General features: G+C 32.8%; 1 protein-coding gene across 6 annotated transcripts in view; it reads right to left on the reverse strand.

Annotated features, from left to right (window-relative positions):
* Positions 1-20,411, reverse strand: part of LOC124539275 (protein madd-4) — a 446,643-nt gene that overhangs the window by 250,507 nt on the left and 175,725 nt on the right. For all 6 annotated transcript variants that reach the window (XM_047116602.1, XM_047116606.1, XM_047116605.1 and 3 more), the window contains exon 3: positions 3,406-3,438. The gene's annotated coding sequence lies outside the window, so the exon portion shown is untranslated. The remainder of the gene's footprint in view (positions 1-3,405; positions 3,439-20,411) is intronic.

Consider the following 20,411-nt stretch of genomic DNA (forward strand, 5'->3'; position numbering starts at 1 on the left):
TCGCTAGCGTAGCCGCGGGCGACTACTAATAATGATGTTTTCATTTCTCATGTCTCTTTATCATACATAATCATTGGATTCCTGATATCAAGTGTCAAATATTATTAATCAAATCGATGTATAAATATATGTCGAAATGAGTTTTTAAACTGTTATTATACTGGAACAAAATGTTTAATTATAAAAAGAAAGCTTCGAACAGCAATTACCTCTTTATATGAATTTTAAATTTCACCTCCGTTTTGTGTATCGGGAAAATAATTCGCTGGTTTAATAGCCGCGCAGTTACCCGCTAATGACCGCGGCGCGCTTTACCCCTTTGTGGCGGAGTGCAAGTTTTTCAGGTCACACTCTTGTACACTTCGTCTTTATCCAGTACATCAATAGGTCATTCCTGTATCGTAAAACTTCAGCGCTTAAAGCGGCTGATGAGATATTTTTTAATAAATGAAAATGTTTTGTTTGAAAAAAATGTAGCGCTCCTTTGATAAAAGCGCTTTAATGTTTTTGGGTCACGTAGGTGGTACAACAATAATATGTATGACGGATATTTTAAGTAGACCGTGAATGATTTGAACACTTTTTAATTATGTGTCTGGTTGAAAGATGTGTGTGGTATTAAAGGGACGTGGACAATGAAATGCCAGTCAAATGATTTTTTTTAATTTTTACATAAAACCTCCTTTTAATATATCGTCGAGCTGATTCATAATAAGCGGCGTTTAATTTGAGTTTACATCTTGTGTTCTGAAGATAAGTTGTGTTGAGTGAAACTCACCATTATCAACAGCCTGTAAATGTCAATGCTGAGCTAAAGCCTCCTCTCCCATTGAGGAAAAAGGTTGAAGCTCCACCACGTTGCTCCAATGCTGGTCGGTGGAATGCATATGTGGCAGAATTTCATTGAAATTAGTCATATGCAAGTTTCATCTCGAAGTTTTTCTTCACTTTTGCTCACACATTGTTCTTGCATGGGTTTGAACCCGTAATCATCAATCAACCACTGGGTCATCTCGGCTCATGAGAGCAACTTACTTCTTATTCATTTAAATTATATGTGTATGGTTTATGTCGACGATATGTATGTGAAACATCTATTGGTACTCTTTATTTAGATCGCCTAGCACGTCGTGCCGGAAAATATTATGACGTTCTTTAATGACGTCACTTCCCTCCATTTACTCGTTTATATGTGACACGTATACTATATTATTTTTTACTATTGCGTATGTATTAATTGGATGTCTTCAATTATTAATCTTTTATTAACAATCGGTTTTCAAGCCCATTTATTTTCATACTAGTTTTCGCCCGCGGGTTCGCTCGCGTTGTAGGGTGTTGGTTGTCATGTTGGATGTCACGACATATAGACAGACAGAGCTACTTTCACATTTATAATATTACTATAGATTTTAAATTTAGAGAATATTACGAACATCGAATAGAAACGTACGTGTAGGTACGAACATACCATAGTGCAAACGAGAAAAAATCTTCAACTCCTTATGTTTTCATAATAACCTACTCGGAGCCGCATTCAAAATGGCCGCCCTCCCAGTGGACTGACAAGTTCTGTGACGTCACATTAAACATTCAAATTGCTAATGTTACCTGCGTCTTGTTTCACTATATTAATTACAGGCGAAGTTTTGCCTTTAGAACCTAGTATAGGTTGAAGTTTGACATTACTACATAATATAATTAATTTTAGAACAAGCATTGTAGTGAATTAAAATAGAGGGTGCATATTTGTTGTACGCAAAATAAAGAGTCGAGATGGCCCAGTAGAGTCGAGATGGCCCAGTGGTTAGAACGCGTGCATCTTAACCGACGATTGCGGGTTCAAACCCAGACAAGCACCGCTGATTCATGTGCTTAATTTGTCTTTATAATTAATCTCGTGAAAGAAAACATCATGAGGAAACCTGCATGTGACAAATTTCATAGAAATTCTGCCACATGTGTATTTCACCAACCCGCATTAGAAGGAGAGGGTTTGGAACATATTCCACCACGCTGTTCCAATGCAAGTTGGTGGAACGCACATGTGGCTGGTTAGAACGCGAACGAAATTCTGCCACATGTGTATTCCACCATCCCGTATGGGAACAGTGTAGTGGAATATGTTTTAAAACCTTCTCTTAAAAGGGAGAGGAGGCCTTAGCACAGCCCAGGGAAATTTACAGGCTGTTGTTGTTATATAAAATTTGTTATTATAAAAGTAGCAGCTCTTTCAAGTTTCATATTAGTATTAATGCACAATATGCTCCAATTGATACGATATATCCACTTTAAGGGTCTTGCGTTATAAAAATTATGTTATTATATGTTAACTTTAACTCAAAATGATACAATTTTATTGGCATAAGAATTATTAATATTCAACAGTATATGAAATTAACATAAAAAGTTTAACAAATCAAATTCCCGTGAAGGCACGAATGCAAGAAACTCAATTAATTTAAGAATACAAATATTTGACGCTGAAAACTTAATTATATTTTGTCAGTTCAGTAACTTGGGGTTATTCTACTAACAATTTGTCTTTTTCGAAGTTAGATCGTAATATAATTGGAAGCGTATGATAACTGTAATATATTAGTGGAATTGCCCTAAGTGAAGTCTCAGTTCTTCTTGAAGATTATCATCACAAACGATGATCTTGGATTGAAAATCTATTCTCGATCATCGTTCACATCTATGACCTTTTACATACGCCCTTTTAAATCGCATACAATATAAGAACAAAAAATATTGAAGCCTTTTTTCATTTCTATATAATACTAGCTGTCGCCCGCAGCTTTGATCGCATTTGAGTGAATATATTTACAGATTAACTTAAAATATTGCGTTATTTTAAGACATCTTTGTATACCACATTACAAAATACACACCGTGTTTCACTAATTAGCATAGAATATACACGCTTAAAATAAGTATTTACTCATTAGTAATTGGTCTCCAAAAAATAAAGTTTCCTGTGTCTAACGTAAAAAAAATTGACTTCCATACTAACTATCAACCCCTATTCAAACAAAACATTATTTTAAAACAAATAAATATGTACTAAAAAGTAATAAAAATAATTGCGTATTCGACATATTTTTTAAGAGTCCGCCTAAGTAAGATGAAATGAAAAACATTAGACTACTTAAAAGTCGATTAACGATTATATAACGTAGTTATAATTATTGTTATATTTTAAACAACAAACATAAAAAATTACAGACTTATTAATAACCTCCTCCTTTTTGAAGTCAGTTGAAAAATATAAGTTTTCACCTCTCACCAAATTACATAGCCTTAACTTTAATAGTTTACGCTCGGAAACGAATCAGTTAGTCAGGACTTGTTATTTTATAAATATAGATACCTAAACCAGGAGAAAATAAAAGTGATACTTACATGACACTGTTATACGGTGGATGTCAGCAAAATCTGAAATTAGAAAAAAAAATAATCAATACTACTTATTAATTAAATATAAACCCGCATTGGAACAGCGTGGTGGAATATGTTCCAAGCCTTCTCCTTAATAGGAGAGGAGGCCTTAGCCCAGCAGTGGGAAATTTCCAGGCTGTTACTTTACTTATTAATCACAGGTATGAGGTTAGCTGACTCCGAATGTGGATTGGAGACAGTGGCAGATTTCATTAGGCACATGCAGGCTTATTTACGTTTATTTCCTCCACCTTTAATAACAATGAATCGTAAAAACAAATAAATTCAGTACTTGCCTGGGTTTGTACCCGCAATAAAATAAGATTCAACCCTTAGAACACCACCTTTGGTAGTATTACGCGTTTAAAATTAGGTAAATTTGAAGAGTCCAACTCAATTTAGGCGTATTATACCAAAATAATAAGGTTTATATGTTATTGCTGTTATATATTATAGTATGACACAACTTAGATGCAACATCGGTAAATTCAATAAAACTGATTTCTTTCCATTTATACAACCAATAGAAATAACCCCCTATCGCGCCATCCGACGCTATTCGTCGCTATAGATTCTCGCGTCAGTTCAACCCGAGAAAGCAAGTGCATGTAAATCGACGTGTCAAATTGACGAATATATTAGGCCATATGATATTACAAGTTATTACGTTTGTGTAAAGATCATATTCATACAAGAAATAAATATTTATATTTTGGGATAGCGTACGTAATTAGGATCGGTTTTACGAATTTTGCCGATGCTACATCTAAGTTGTGTACAATACAAATATCAGAGCCGTCAATTTAATGAAATAGTTTGTATAAGTTTCATCGAATTTTATTAGAACAACGAATTGCATTTTTATTTAAATTCTGCAGACTTCCTGTGGCTTTTCGAGTTTAAGTTTTTTCTTTATTGTGTATTAAAAAATGGATTTCGATTATATTATAAAGCTTATGTATTTAAATGTTTTCTATTTAACTATATTATGAAAAAGTAATTTGATAACAAAGTTGAATATGTCTAATAATAATTGTATTTTGATCAAGGTATTATAATATATGCCTTATAATCATAAGAATAATATTTTAGTATATCTTATACATATTAACAATCAATGCAACCATTCGTTTACAGTTACACACACAAACATACAGTTCTTAGGTCACAAATCAAACTCGATTGCGAGTTGCAATTTGTCAACACAGACTATTTAGCGACCCGAAAATGATATGATGTAAATATAATGCATACACCATAGTAGTCAAGGACTAAGCTTTTTACCACTTAATTTTTGAATCCAGGTTAAATAAATTTATTAGTCATAAAGAACCTTTAACTTGTATAATGAGCAACACATATAACTTGTATTGACGACCTCCGTGGTCGAGTGGTGTGTACAGCGGTTTTCATGGGTACGCCACTCTGAGGTCCTGGGTTCGATTCCTAGCTGAGTCAATGTTTGTAGATTATCATTAGTTTTCTATGTTGTCTTGGGTCTGGGTGTTTGTGGTACCTTGGTTGCTTCTGATTTTCCATAACACAAGTGCTTTAGCTACTTACATTGGGATCAGAGTAATGTATGTGATGTTGTCTCATATTTATTTATTACTATTTATTATATACAAAGTTGAGTCAATGGAAGATTCTGTGGCAGTACAATATTAAAGCAACATTAAATTTAAAATTTAAATATAGAATAATATTTACTAATTTTATTCATACGCATTTTACCTTACATATATTTTATTGCCTTTTAAATGTTTACTTGCACATGCGTTTGTACTATTATGTAAGTGTGATTAAAATACATTTAGTTTTTTTGTTTTTTACTAATCATTATAATTTTTTTTTAATAATGTCATAGGACACGAATAGCTTTCGTCACGGTAGCATGCGTAAGCGATCCCGTGGCGTTCGCCGAAAGACGGAGAGGGTACCGCTGGTTTTTTAGTGGGTAAACCCGGTGTGCTTGGGCGTACTCGGCGTTTAGGGGTCCGGGGAGTCCCACACACCCCCCCACTTTCCATCACGCGGGGGAAGCGTTTAATGCCTTTTTCCGGCGTTAAAAAAAAAGGACACGAATAATCAATATTGTAGTCTTAAATACATCAAGCTCTTTTATTGATTTTATAAAAAAATGAAATCAGTTCAGGATTGACAAAGACATCATTCCACGTAACTAAATAATCAAAATAGTTTTAAAGTTAACGTATAAAGGCAATCCTACACTGGAGCATCGGGAGTAACATACGGCAAATTTCCCAAAACATCGCTTAATTATTTTGCGTCGTGCCATGAAAAGGTCATCGGTCCACTCGCGACTAAAGTGCGCCCCGACCACAAACGAACTCCGAATTACAAATTAAACTTACACCCTATCACACCGACACGAGTAACTCGAATCATTATGTATATATATATTAATTATCCTTTAATTAAATGACTTTATATTCGGTATATATTTCCTAATAAAAAGTAGCTAATAACTAATTTCAATTGTTTACTTTAAATATTACAAATAAGACTAAGTAATTTTGAAGTGATATGGAAAGGTTTGTAGCATTTGTACCCCTTTGTTGCGTAACGCGTTACGTTACTTTAATCTGTCTGGTTTATTTATGCTGATAATATAACTTCAAATAGAGTCAAAGTCCTTGGCCTTAAAAATATGCAATAATCAATTCCCATCTGATTATCATATTTAAAGAAATATGTAGTAAATTCCGTCTGGTTCCAAGAAAGATGGAATCAAAAACCCTGGTCTCAAAAGAATCAAAACCATCTATGAATATATGTTACATACATATCCTCTCTATCGATATTAATAAACCTTTGAGAAAGCTGACTAAATTTTCAACTAAACACAGATAAATAATTACAGTATCTCAATTGACTCATTTAAACTGACTCTGTTTTTTCTTCATCTCGGTTTTTCATTTGTAAAATACATTTCGAGTCGTTTTAATTACACAGTTATTTGTACGAGACAAATAAGTTTCAAACCTCTAAACGCAATAAACGTTTTCTAACTCAATACGGTGTAACAGTCGTCAGAGCGTTGCAATGTGCTCCGTTTTAATTTCGAACGATTCAAATTAATTTTCTCGTTTTTAATATTTTTCACGAGTCAAATGTCATATTCCTCAACGCGCGTATTATTATTTAAATCAAGATTGTTAATTACAGCGTCGTTTCTAGGTTTTACGTTCTTACTGTTTTTTTCTAATTAAAATTTCGATAAAGGAAAAGCTAAAGAGAAAATACGTCATACTTGTTTGAAGAATTAATACTTGGAAATACGTATTTTGGTTTGGAATTCTGTTCATCGAATTAAAAACTGAAATATCAAAAGGTCATATGCGACATTAAATATTATGATTATTACATATATAGAATATAAGTATTAAAATCGCATATCACACGATAAGTCGCTTTCCAACGTTACGAGAATGAGATACAATATGAGTGTTTAGAGTACATTAACAATTTTTATTTAATAAAAAAAAGACATCTATAAAATCTTTACTACGACAAAGTATTAAAAAGTTTTTATTCAAACCCATAAATGCTTATTTACGTTTAAGGGGAATGCAAATTGAAAAATCATGTTTAAAATTGGGACCAAGTAAGATTAAATCAATTGTTTATCGGCAAATTTTCGACGACGAAGTTCTGATAAAATTGTATCGAAATTTGTGACAAACTTTATTAGTTACTTGAAAAGATAATTCCTTTACTTAAGGCTATGTTCTATATATGACAGGGATTTGTACAAATTATCCTTGGTAGGTTTTGTACAATCCAGCAATAAATCTACCGTAAAAGGTCATTGATGGTACTGATGTGTCGATTCGGATGATGAGTGGGCTCGCATTATCATTCTACACGTTTTTATTAGGATGAAATTGTGTCAGGGTGAAAGTTTTAAATTGATTTTAACTAAATCCTTGGCGAAAGTAAGATTTTCAATTTTGAGAATTTAAATAAAGAATTAGGAAAAAATATATTTTATTTTTATATATAGAACTAAATAGTCCCATCGTTTTTTAACAAATAAATATAATTTTACATTAAAAGAAAAGAAGTCAAGTCAAGTTGTCGGCCATCTTGTTTCCGCCATTTTTCTTTAATTCCGCCTTCAAGATGTCAACCGTTTGACCCTTGCATTTGTCACTGACCACTCCAGTTTAGATTTTTATGACATTCTGCGAGTTCTTACAGGGGACTTACTTTCATGGGTTCACAAAGAATATGACCCAAATAAAACTGAAAACAGAACAGCAATGACATAATCCATATTACTTACTTAAATAATTCTTAATTATAATACTTTGCACTCTACTCATAAATATCCCAGATAACTAATGCGTAGTTTTAAGTACTACATTTGATAACAACACAATTGATAAGTACTACATGATATTTTTAAATAAAAAAAAAAAAAACTACAATCGAATAAGACTTTTTTGTACAAATTGTAACCCAGTTTGGAGTAAAAAAGGGTAACAACACAATATGATTTGTGGTGAATTGATGATTCTTATAGTTCCAAGGAAAGGTTACCACAAATTATGTTTATAATTTTTAAACAAAACTAATAATTATCATATACTTTTATGTTCTTAAAAGACTATTTTTATTACAATTTAATTTAAAGACGAGGTCGTGACACAATTTGACACATTTCTAAGTTAGAATGAGTTGTAATTGAAATAGAATACATTAGTTTGCCTAGTTGAATTTCATACTTCTATTTTTCTAGCATCTTCCAGAACTTTCCATCGCTACAACATTTGGTATTTTAATTTAAGATTTTAGTAAATTTTACATGACTAATTCCAAATACCTGAGAACTGTTTAATATTCTATTCTATAACTGTCAGTTTAGCAATTGATTATGACCGATAGCCGTCTGACTTCCGATCGTAATAAATGGCTTGAATTAACAGCATTATCGGAAATATCTGTGTTTAGTTAATGTTATTAATGTGAGCTGAGATTGCCCAGTGGTTAGAACGCGTGCATCTTAACCGATGATTGCGGGTTCAAACCCACGCACCACTACATATATGTGCTTAATTTGTGTTTATAATTCATCTCGTGCTCGGCGGTGAAGGAAAACATCGTGAGGAAACCTGCATGTGTCTAATTTCATTGAAATTCTGCCACATGAGCATTCCACCAACCCGCATTGGAACAGCGTTGTGGAATATGTTCCAACCCTCTCCTTAAAGGAAGAGGATGCCTTATCCCAGCTGTGGGAAATTTACAGGCTGTTACTCTACTTTACGTTATTAATGTGAAAGTGAAACTGTTTGTTTGTCGTATCCAACAGTAATTAAATTATTAAGTTATAGTTTGACTTGTTTTTTCTATTAAAGTAAAGTAAACAAGTATCCCACCGATGACAGTGTCCTCTTAAGGAAGAACATTGTAACATATTTGAACACGCTGATTGGTATATACACAGACATTTTTAACTTTGCCGTTTCATAAATTCAAATCACTTGTAAAAAATTACATTGGTAAAGAAGGTATATTATTCAATACATAAATATACAATTGTATTTAACTAACTTGACTGTATTTTTAAATGTTGAAAAACAGTAACTACTGAGGTTCTTGCCGGTTCTTCTTAAAACGGTGGTAGCGCCACTTTATAAAAAAAAATTAAATAACGATTCTAAAGTGCTTGTAAAAGCCTACTTCAATAAAGTATATTTTGTCATTTAACAACTTTTTTAAGTGAAATTACCACTGTTTCGGAAAGTAGGTTCTACCAAGAAGAACCGGCAAGAAACTCAACAGTTACAGTCTTTTTCATCACCCCCAAGCCATGGGGTGAAATGACATAGGTCCACAATTATAAACAGCCATTTCAAAGGCAGGTTAATTAGCCCTGCGTCAATCACATGTCAATTATGTCCAATTTTACAAAGAGGCCTATGCATGGTAGTAATCTTTTCTAACGTGCAAACCGGGTCAGTTGTTAGATGATTTAACCTACATCGAAGCCTTCCTCAACTTGGCCCGTTTTGTTGGCCGAGCGGGTCGCGATAAGACACTTTAAGCGCCAAGCTTCACTTTTTGTCTTTTTTTTTTTAATAATGACTTGAAAAAAGCTGTATGAGACGGATAACAACTCGCCTATTTTTGGTAATCGAATGGAAAAAAATTCTGATATAAGTATACAACAAATGTAAAGTACTAGATTAATTTTTTCGTTATTGAAATATTTTAATTTTTTTTTCTAAGCCAAGTAATAAATCTATATTAATATTATAAATGTGAAAGTAACTCTGTCTGTTACTCTTTTACGACCAAACCGCTGAACCGATTTTGATTTAATTTAGCATGAAGCAAACTTGAACTCCAGGAAAGGACAAAGCTACTTGTTTATCTGACACATGACAACTAACGCCCTAAAATGCGAGCGAAGGCGACTACGAAAGAAGAATTGTCATGTTTGTAATATATTTATACATTAAGAACATTTTAGTGTGTACTAAGGACGTTCAAATCTACAGTTTTAAGCACTAACAAAATCAGATATATTTTGTTAGAACTTATGTTATTTTTAAAGCATTTTATCTAACCCTTCTGATACCTATAATCTATTAAAATTTACACTTGTAATAAGACGATAGAAACTTTTCGAGATTTCTGCGTGAAAATTCGAGTTTACACAATCCTTCCAATCCAGCAATTCGTGACGCTATTACAAAATTCGGAAAACGGTTATCTTGAGAATCGAGATTTGTAACGATTAAAAACTAACGCAATAACTTCAATTCAAAAATCAGAAACCAACCGTTCATTTGGTTAGTTCGATTAATTGATTATTGGAACTTATATATAAGAATACATATCAATCAAAAATTTGAAATTCAAATGTACTGGAATATAATGTTGTCTTAAATTTTCGCGATTATTACACATTTAAATAAAACTAGTTATAACGGATTTTTAATCGCGTATATTAAATATTTTGGATTATATATTAATGATTTTGGTATACTACCCGTCCAGTCTACCCGTGACCACGAACGCTGTAAAGTGCTCGAAACGTCGTGATGTCCAAAATATTTAATATACGCGATTAAAAATCCGTTATAACTAGTTTTATTTAAAGTACTGGAATATTCTTAATTGGAGAACACAAAACAAATATGCCTTATTCGATCGAGAAATTTGTTAAATTCTATTTAGCTTATGTTTCGAAAAAATAATATCACGTACTAAGAATCCTCATCGGCGTTATCTCGGTGGCTCGAATAACCCAGCCCCCTGAGGCTTGTGAAGCGAAATTGGATTGTCAACTAAAGGATACGCTGATTCCATTGTAAACTGCTGAGCGTTGAGAGCGTACAAAAAGACGGTCAATTCAACTTGTTATGCTACAATAGTAACGGTTTATGAGGGTGATTCTGCTTATTTAAGTCGACTGCAAGGAGGTTTTAATGTTTGTGGTTTTTATACTTTTTAAATATTTCATTGCATTTATTCCTCGTGATAAAAAACATTCTTTTTTCTATTCCATTAAACGCTTTCAACTTCCGAGATGTAATGCTCAACATGCTAAATGTTCTCTACACTAAGCGCAATATTATTCCATAATATTTTTATATAAATTAAATTATTTGCTGAGTGGAACTAAAGAGCTTAATATAACACAAACGTATTTAAAATACAGTAGACACTGCTACTATTATTGTATGTATGCTTAGATCTTTAAAATGACCTAACAGATTTAGATGCGTTTTTCTTAATACATAGAGATTCAAGAGGAAAAATTTGTATATAATGGACAATATAGTAAAGAAACTAATAATTTCCGAAGTTTCTAATGTAATGTCGTAAATAAACAAATTCTGTATATTTAGTATCAGTTATTGCACTCTTGCTAAGCCGGGTCGGGTATGATGATAAAGTAAAATTTAATCAACTTACATACAGCCTACATATTGAACTAAAACAATAATTAAACAAAGTTGTCATCCTAAATTCATAATCCCAATTTTAATTTTATAATGTTTCACACATTTCATCTGTTCGTAACATGACAGGCGTAAGCCTAATATTTTGCAATATCATAAAAAGTTATGGTACGCAAGCATCATTGTGCTGACAACCATACAGTATTGGACAGACAATGCCGACCTCCATTAAATTCACTGTGGTAATTGGACTGTATCCTTTTACTGCTCATTGAAAAACAAGAATAATGTTAAGTAATAAATGTTAGTTACATAACACATATTTATTTATTCTTTATTGCTAAGATTGGGTATCTTAAAACTTTTCTTCTATATTCTTTTCTTATATATTCTTGTGTAACAAAAATTAACATTTTTGTTACACAAGAGTTGCATGAGGTGCAACAGGCGGCCTTATCGCTAAGCCGCGATCACGTTTGGGTAATTTTTTTTTTGTTTTTATGGAATAGGTTGGCGGAAGAGCATATGGGCCACCTGATGGTAAGTGGTCACCATCACCCATAGGCAATGACGCTGTAAGAAATATTAACTATTCCTTACGTCATCGTCAATTTGCCACCAACCTTGGGAACTAAGATGTTATGTCCTTTGTGCCTGTAGTTACACTTCAAACCGGAACACAACGATTCTGAGTACTGTTATTTGGCGGTAGAATAACTGGTGAGTGGGTGGTACCTACCTAGACGGGCTTGCACAGAGCCCTACCACCAAGAAAAATAAAGGATCATAATATTGATATAAATGTGAAGGCTACAGTAACTATTTACTTATATGTAGTATAAATACTAATATTAGTAGTAATATAATAGTACACAATACACAAATAAAAATAAATATGTATAATAAAATAAGAGATATTAACTAAACAAGAAATTAACAACAACAACAAAACACATGTTTCATTAAATTATGTAAAGATATCAAAAAAACAACGAACGGTCAGTGATAGCAGCGATTAATTTATGTATATCAAGGCGCGACACGATTTTTGGAAGTCAATAAATAGGTTTTCATCATGGAGCAAATATAAAATAACAGCGTTTTTAAACCTCCTAAAAGACGTAGAATAAAATGCCCTGCAATTAATTTTGATTTTGATCGAATTGATTTTTTTATATTTAATTTATATTCATTTCGCTATGGATGTAGGTGTCATATCATAACAAATTATATTATGAATTCATGGTATAACAATATTGATAATAGTTTCTCAGTAACAATTAAATTGTTCAAAGTCCCACCTTGGGCGCCAAAATAGTCCTTTCTAATAATATTCAATTTTATCTAAACAAAGTAACTTTTTGCGACTCTATTATCCCTTGATTGGGTGCTGATTGATGAACCTTCGTTGGAACTATAGGGACAGAAATAACAAAGGTTTTACAGCTAACAATAGCAAATACTGGATCGAACTGTCAGATGTTTCAATCAAAATCAAAACATTTACTTTATCCAAGTAAGTTTGAGGAAAACAATTTAGAAACCACATTTTTAAAATATTATTGTTTCAAAATCGTAAAATTATCTGTGGGATTTTATTATTGAATCGAAAACCTTCGGAAAGATGTGTGATATGTTTTTCAAATTGTTATTCCGTGAATCCGTAAACTTAATATTACAAATTTATTTCGTCATTATTTTAATCAAAATCTTCGATTTTGTAGGACATATGTTGACATCAAATTCAAGCTTACATACAGGCCAGACAATATTTGAAAATAACATTACATCTAAAGCATTATACCAAATTAAAATAATAAAATACATTATCCTAAAATAACCAAAATATATTAGTCGAGTATTATAACAATGTATAATTTTCCTATGCTGAGCTTAGTTCATCTCATTACTAAGAATTCCACTGGGATTTTGAATCTTTAGTAATTCCTTAGAATACTGTGGTACAATTTTCAGTTCGATATTATCTTATATCAGCTCAAGGTTTTGTCATTTTACAACTAAAGAAAATACAAACCATTTAGTTTCGGCCGTTTATAATAATGTTGGTTTTCATGTTTTAGGCAAAAAAGGTAGCCTATGTCCTTCCCTGGAGTTTAAGTTTGCTTCATACCAAATTTCATCAATTTCGTTTCAGCGGTTTCGTAGTGAAGAGACGACAGACAGACAGGCAGACCGAGTTACTTTTACATTTATAATATTATAATATAGATTATTTATTTTTTAATCCAGTATTATATAGGATACTATATACTTGACGACCTCCGTGGTCGAGTGGTGTGTACACCGGTTTTCATGGTTACGCCACTCTGAGGTCCCGGGTTCGATTCCCGGCCGAGTCGATGTAGATTACTATTAGTTTTCTATGTTGTCTTGGGTCTGGGTGTTTGTGGTACCGTCGTTACTTCTGATTTCCATAACACAAGTGCTTCAGTTACTTACATTGGGATCAGAGTAATGTATATGATGTTGTCTCATATTTATTATTATTATTTATTATATTTATAGGACGATGCATTGAAAGATATTTATAAAGAATACGTAAATATTTTCCTTACATATTCATATTAATAAAATAATTGTAGTATTTTATCCTTTTCTACATGGCACAATAATTTAAACGTTTTATTTGTCCATGAAAACAATTTATTATTTTAGGAACAAAATTCGCAGAATTTTAACCTTCGAGATACAAAATACGTGAAATATTTAATACGTATAAATTTTTCCTTTTTGAAAGAAACATTTGCTTCAATAAATTATGATTTAAGTCGCTTTTAAATATAAATATGTTCAGAGGACCCAAAGGCTTAGCAAAATGTTCCTGTAATTCTCTTATTGTTTATGGGTGTTATTTTAATTTTATTTACATATAACCTTTAGGAATTAAGGGAGAAGATAAAAGGTATATCAAAATTATGACTTTATTTATGACTTTATTAATGTTAAGGCTTCGTGCAATTCAGTAGATGTACCCAATCTATACAAGTTATTTTGCAAAATACGCAATAGTAGTTAGTTATCGCAATAGTACTTAGTATATTATTAGACGACCTCCATGGTCGAGTGGTGTGTACACCGGTTTTCATGGGTACGCCACTCCGAGGTGGGTTCGATTCCCGGCTGATTCAATGTAGATTAAGATTAGTTTTCTTTGTTGTCTTGGTTTACTTCTGATTTTCCATAACACAAGTGCTTCAACTACTTACATTGGGATCAGAGTAATGTATGTGATGTTGTCTCATATATGAGGTTAGTGAAACCATATCTATATAATGACCATTCAACATGGCACAAAACCAAGACTGCTTACGCTCTTGGAAAGGATCTGTGCTTTTGGTTTCGTCAATTAGGACAGGGGAAATTTTAACCATGTCGTCAAGAATGTAACAATAGAAGAATTTTCTTTTCTTTCAGAACAACAAATTATATAAAACTGTTTCATTATTATGGAGGCGATACTCAAGGTAAAGAGTACCAATATTTTCACAAATCGGTTAATTATACGGAACCCTAAGGGAATAGACATTAATAAAGGCCAGATGCGGCGAACGGAGGTCGAATACTAATTATCGGAATAAATGAATTAATTTCTTAATAAGATTGGATAACGAAGTAGTACCGTTATTGGGAAAATTGTTTGAAAAAAATTAAGGTGAAAATAATTGATGGACCTTTTAATGATTTAATTAATCAAAAGACATTGTAGTTCTAAGGCATGTATATGTATACAGTTTATAAAAGAACGTAAGTGCAATTTGGTTCTAACTTATCACGAATTTTCGTTTAAGCTATTTTAGGTAGTTTTGGGCGGTTATTATATTGGTTTTGACTTCAAAGAGTTATTGCTTTTGACACATGACATATATTGAGAATTAATGTTTGTATATTCGTACCCAACGCATTCATAAGCAGAAAACTGGCAATCGTGTTATGGTTTGAAATGAGAACAAGGGGACAACATTTTAGCTCCCAGGGTTGGTGGCGCAGTGGTGAAGTAAGGAATATTAAATATTATTTACAGCGCTCTGGTCTAGTAACTTTGTCACTTAGCACCAGGTAACCTATTTTCTGAGTTTCCTTATTTTAAATGTCTTACTGCTAGCCTAAGAACTCCTCTTTGTTTGAAGAGAAAACTTGGAGCTAATACCACTACGTCAAAACAAATTCTGTATGAGTTTAATTCTAATGAATTCCTCAACTCTTAAGGGACAATTTCGAAGGCATGAGAGAGAAACAATCACGAAAACGAAACATACGGAACGGATATCTCAATCCTAGTGACGTCTACAGAAATAAAATTCGGTACAGCTTCAGACAGAGATGAATTCCCAAATCTAACGACCGACCAGTAATAGAGACCCCTCAGCCCTGTATCCTCCTTCCTTATCCAAAGAACAAGTGACCTAAAATTCAAGACCAGACATTTCCTTTGTTCACAAGAATCTTCAATTCTCAATAGGCTTGTCAAAATCAAACACCATAGAGAAAACTAAATTTTATTTACCCATTCAAAGATAGCAAACAATAATAAATCTTATTACATTGTCCTTAAGGTCTAATAAAATTGAAAGTATTAACTAAATCGCTTTTGTCATCTGAAACAAAATGTTATCGTAGGAGTGATTTAGAAAAAACAACCCTAATTATATGGCAGAAATGTGAATTTCGATTGATTCATTTAAATAGTATATTGTGTTTTGATATTGAAAGAACATAATAGCAATATAGACAGCCGTGTTCCAATATAAGGTTTAGCATTTAGTTATGCTTTTTTTTTCAAGAAACATTAACTTTAAGGAAACAAACATACAATTTTTATGCATTTTTTTTCTTAGGCATATAAAACATAAGCTTCATATATTTATTATGACAGAAATTTACAAACATGTAGACATCGAAATATGATTTCGGAACCTTCAAGAAAAGTGGGTACTTATATCGTATAGACCGGTAGAACCTATGCAACCTGGGCCGTGAATGCCGTTGTTGTCAATGTCCGTAGGGTTGTAGTCATTTTCCGTAAAGTGAGCCTCCTGTACCTTTGCCACTCATAAAAAATGCATTAACACTAGAGTCAGCCTACTAGCTTCCTAGCAAGTAAATTATTTATACTTCACCACTACAATTGAGCTAAGTTGGCCCAGTGGTTAGAACGCAAACCCAGGCAAGAACAACTATGTATATGTGCTTAATTTGTGTTTATATTTCATGTTATGCTCAGCGAAGGAAAACATCGTGAGGAAACCTGCACGTGTCTAATTTCATCGAAAGTCTGCCACATTTGCATTCCATCAACACGCACCGGAACAGCGTGGTGGAATATGCTCCAAACCCTCTCCTTAATGGAAAAGGAGGCCTTAGCTCAGCAGTGGGAAATATACAGGCTGTTACTTTAGTTTACTTTATTCCACTATAATATGTCCTGCATAACTGAAAATTCTTTGTGGAGCATAACGGGGCCGAGCTAACAACGGATAATTAATATATTATTAAAAATAAATCGAATTCTATAACAATACATCATTAAATAGAAAAAAGAGTGTCATAGTTTAAGAAAGAAGAATGTAATCCATTAATGTAGAGTCATCAAAATATTTAATAAAAAAGAAATGTTCAAGAAAATATTAATAACTACGGCCAGGTAAAGGTACGTCCAATGATGAGCGAGCTTTAGAGCGATTTAATAGTATGTCAGCTATTTTGTGTATAACTGAGAATCCATTTGTTAATATTTAGAAACAAATCCGATATCTGAAGACTGATCTACAATTTTGAGTAGAATAATTTATTTAAGAACAAAAAGGTTGCAAAAAAAGACACGAAAATCGACACAACACATTGCTTTTGTCAGCCAGCTCAGTAAACATTAAATATTTGCTGTATTTTTTATTACTATGATTCACATCCAGTATTAAATGAAAGCAACATATCCGTTTGTTCCACAATTCTGGAACAAAGCATAAAAATAATGGGAATTAAGTCATTTTAATGAATAATATTTTTAAGTAATAGCAAAGTAAAAGGCCTCCTTCATTTCAGGGTAAGGTTTGAAGGTTATTGATCTACGCTACTTCAATGCTGGTCGGTGGAAACTCACGTAGCAAGAAGACACAAGTAGACATTTCCTTGCGATACATTTTTCTTCACTTACTATCTCGAGATGATTTATAAACACTAGTTAAGGACACTAAAATTTAGTAGTGCCGTTTTGGGTTTGAACCCGCAACATTAATGAAAGTATTCTAACCGTTATCTAAATCATCTTACATATTCTTTTGTACAAATTGACGCGTAAATACTCAAACAAACTTTTAAAAGTATCAACATATCATGGATATCCATAAACAGTGGTTTGATTGAGGTGACTTCAATATCTTGATTAATTAAAAATAATCAATAGAAAAGAGCACATAAATCTATGTATGTTAAAAATATAGTAAAACATGGCGTCAGAAATATTTCAACGTACGTAACAAATTTAAACGCAACTTAACATCCATCAAATCGAAATTAATATATTTAATCTCGAACAGTCGCGCCATACCCTCATTCCCACAATATTTTCTATACAGTAATGAATTGCGCGTCAAAAGCAGCCGTCCAACGATTACTCCTGAAATTAATTTCTTCTGTAACCGCGTTCTTTATTGTTTTTCTTTGTTATAATAACCGTTTAACCCCCTTCGTTGGTTAATTAAATATATATGAAATACAAGTTCCCTATTCATTTGTTTTATATTCTTGAAAAAAAAAAAATCGAATTGGAATAGATTCTAATTTTAAAATTTATATTTGAAATGAATTTAATAACTCTCAGCGTTATTTTATTTCGCAGTTAATTTTATCTTACGTCTAACCATTTGAAAAATATATATTGTCATTAATTTTGCTTACGGATTACAGACTGTTTCAAATAACAAAAAGAAATGATCCAACTGAGTTTCTTTCGCCGGTTCTTCTCAGGTCTGAGGTGTTAAATTCCGAACCGGTGGTAGATTTTGGACTGTCAATAAGAAACTGTAATCACTTCTATTTTGAATAAAGATCTTTGACTTTGACTTTTGGTTACTTTATTGGCGTTTACAATTTGTAGCAACTGATTGAAATTCAGCTTTGGGTCCTCGGAACCTTACTTCGAAGCTGAATTGTACACCTATTTATAACACATTGACTATAATTTTTAGTTCATTTTTAGTATTTTTTTATGGAATAGGTTGGCGAAAGAGCATATGGGCCACATGATGGTAAGTGGTCACCACCACTCATAGACAATGACGCTGTAAGAAATATTAACTATTCCTTACATCTTGAATGCGCCACCAACCTAAGATGCTATGTCCCTTGTGCCTGTAGTTACACTGGCTCACTCACCCTTCACACTGGAATACAACAATACTGCGTACTATTGTTTAGCGGTAGAATATCTGATGAGTGGGTGGTATCCACCGGGCTTGCACAAAGCCCTACCACGAAGTAAAAAATTAAGTAATATGTCATTTATTTTCGTTTTTTTTTTTCTATATTTTTATACTTTTTTTACAACTGTGCCGTGTTCAAAATAAACTTACCTTTCTTTCAACTACCTATATGAATATATTATTTATTATCCGTTATTTGTAGCCTTTTCATTCACAGGGTATGACTTGTTCACATTGACTATATTAACCATAAGGGTCCAAAATTTCAATTTGAATTCTGTCAGAATCACACAGCAATGTGTTAATAAAATGCGTGTGTAACATCATAGTAACCCAAATGTATCTTAAGATGTATTTAGTATGTTAAACACTTAGACTTATTTACTGTTATTGTTATTTAGCGGGAAGGGACAGGGCTATCAACATAATTGATGTGCAAATAAACAGTACGAAATTACGAGCTCAAAATACCGATGTCTTGTGACGAATTTTATAAGTTATTTTTACACTGTCATAAATTATCGACTAAGGTCGCTCGGTATTATTTATTTAGTCGCTTTTCGAATATATCGAACAGATACGAATTGAGATGGCCTAGTGGTTAGAACGCATCTAAACCGATGATTTCGGGTTCAAACCCAGGCAAGCACTATACATTTATGTGATATATTTTTATAATTCATCTGGTGGTCTGCGAACATCGCGAGGAAACCGGCATGTGTCTAATTTCATCGAAATTCTGCCACATATGGATTTCACCAATCCGCATCAGAACAGCGTGGTGGAATATGTTCCAAACCCTCTCCTTAGTGGGAGAGGAGGCCTCAGCCCAACAGTACGAAATTTACAGGATATTACTGTTACTGTTTTCAAATATTTTGTAAAATAAATATTATGATATAATTTAAGTAATAAATAGTTGAACCACCACGCGGCTTTATTGTGTTGGGTGGGAGACTTTATCCGACACAGACTCAATATTACGATGATTCCCTTGACCAACGGCTATGAGATAAATGCTCTCACTTTTCCCTTGCGCTTTGATGAAGGAAGCTAATAACATAAAAATGAAATGATACCTGCATCGTTTCAACCCTTAATCATTGATAATTTACTCTTCTGTAAAGTAACAGCCTGTATTTAAATAAAACTAGTTATAACGGATTTTAATCGCGTATATTAATTATTTTGAACATCCTGACGTTTCGAGCACTTTACAGCGTTCGTGGTCACGGGTAGATGTGTATATAATAAATAATATATAATAATAATCGCGAAAATTTAAGTTAACAGCCTGTAAGTTTCCCACTGCTGGACAAAGGCCTCCTCTCCCATTAAGGAGAGGGTTTGGAATATATTCCACTACGCTCTTCCAATGCGGGTTGGTGGAAAGCACATGTGGCAGAATTTCGATGAAATTAAATAAAACCTGCATGTGCCATGCAGGTTTTCTTATGATGTTTTCCTTCACCGCCGAGCACTAGATGAATTTTATTATATTATACAAATTAAGCACATATATATAGTGGTGCTTGCCAGGGTTTGAACCCGAAATCATCGGTTAAGATGCACGCGTTCTAACCACTGGGCT

The sequence above is a fragment of the Vanessa cardui genome, chromosome 22 (assembly GCF_905220365.1).
Source record: "Vanessa cardui chromosome 22, ilVanCard2.1, whole genome shotgun sequence".
NCBI classification, from domain to species: Eukaryota; Metazoa; Arthropoda; class Insecta; order Lepidoptera; family Nymphalidae; genus Vanessa; species Vanessa cardui.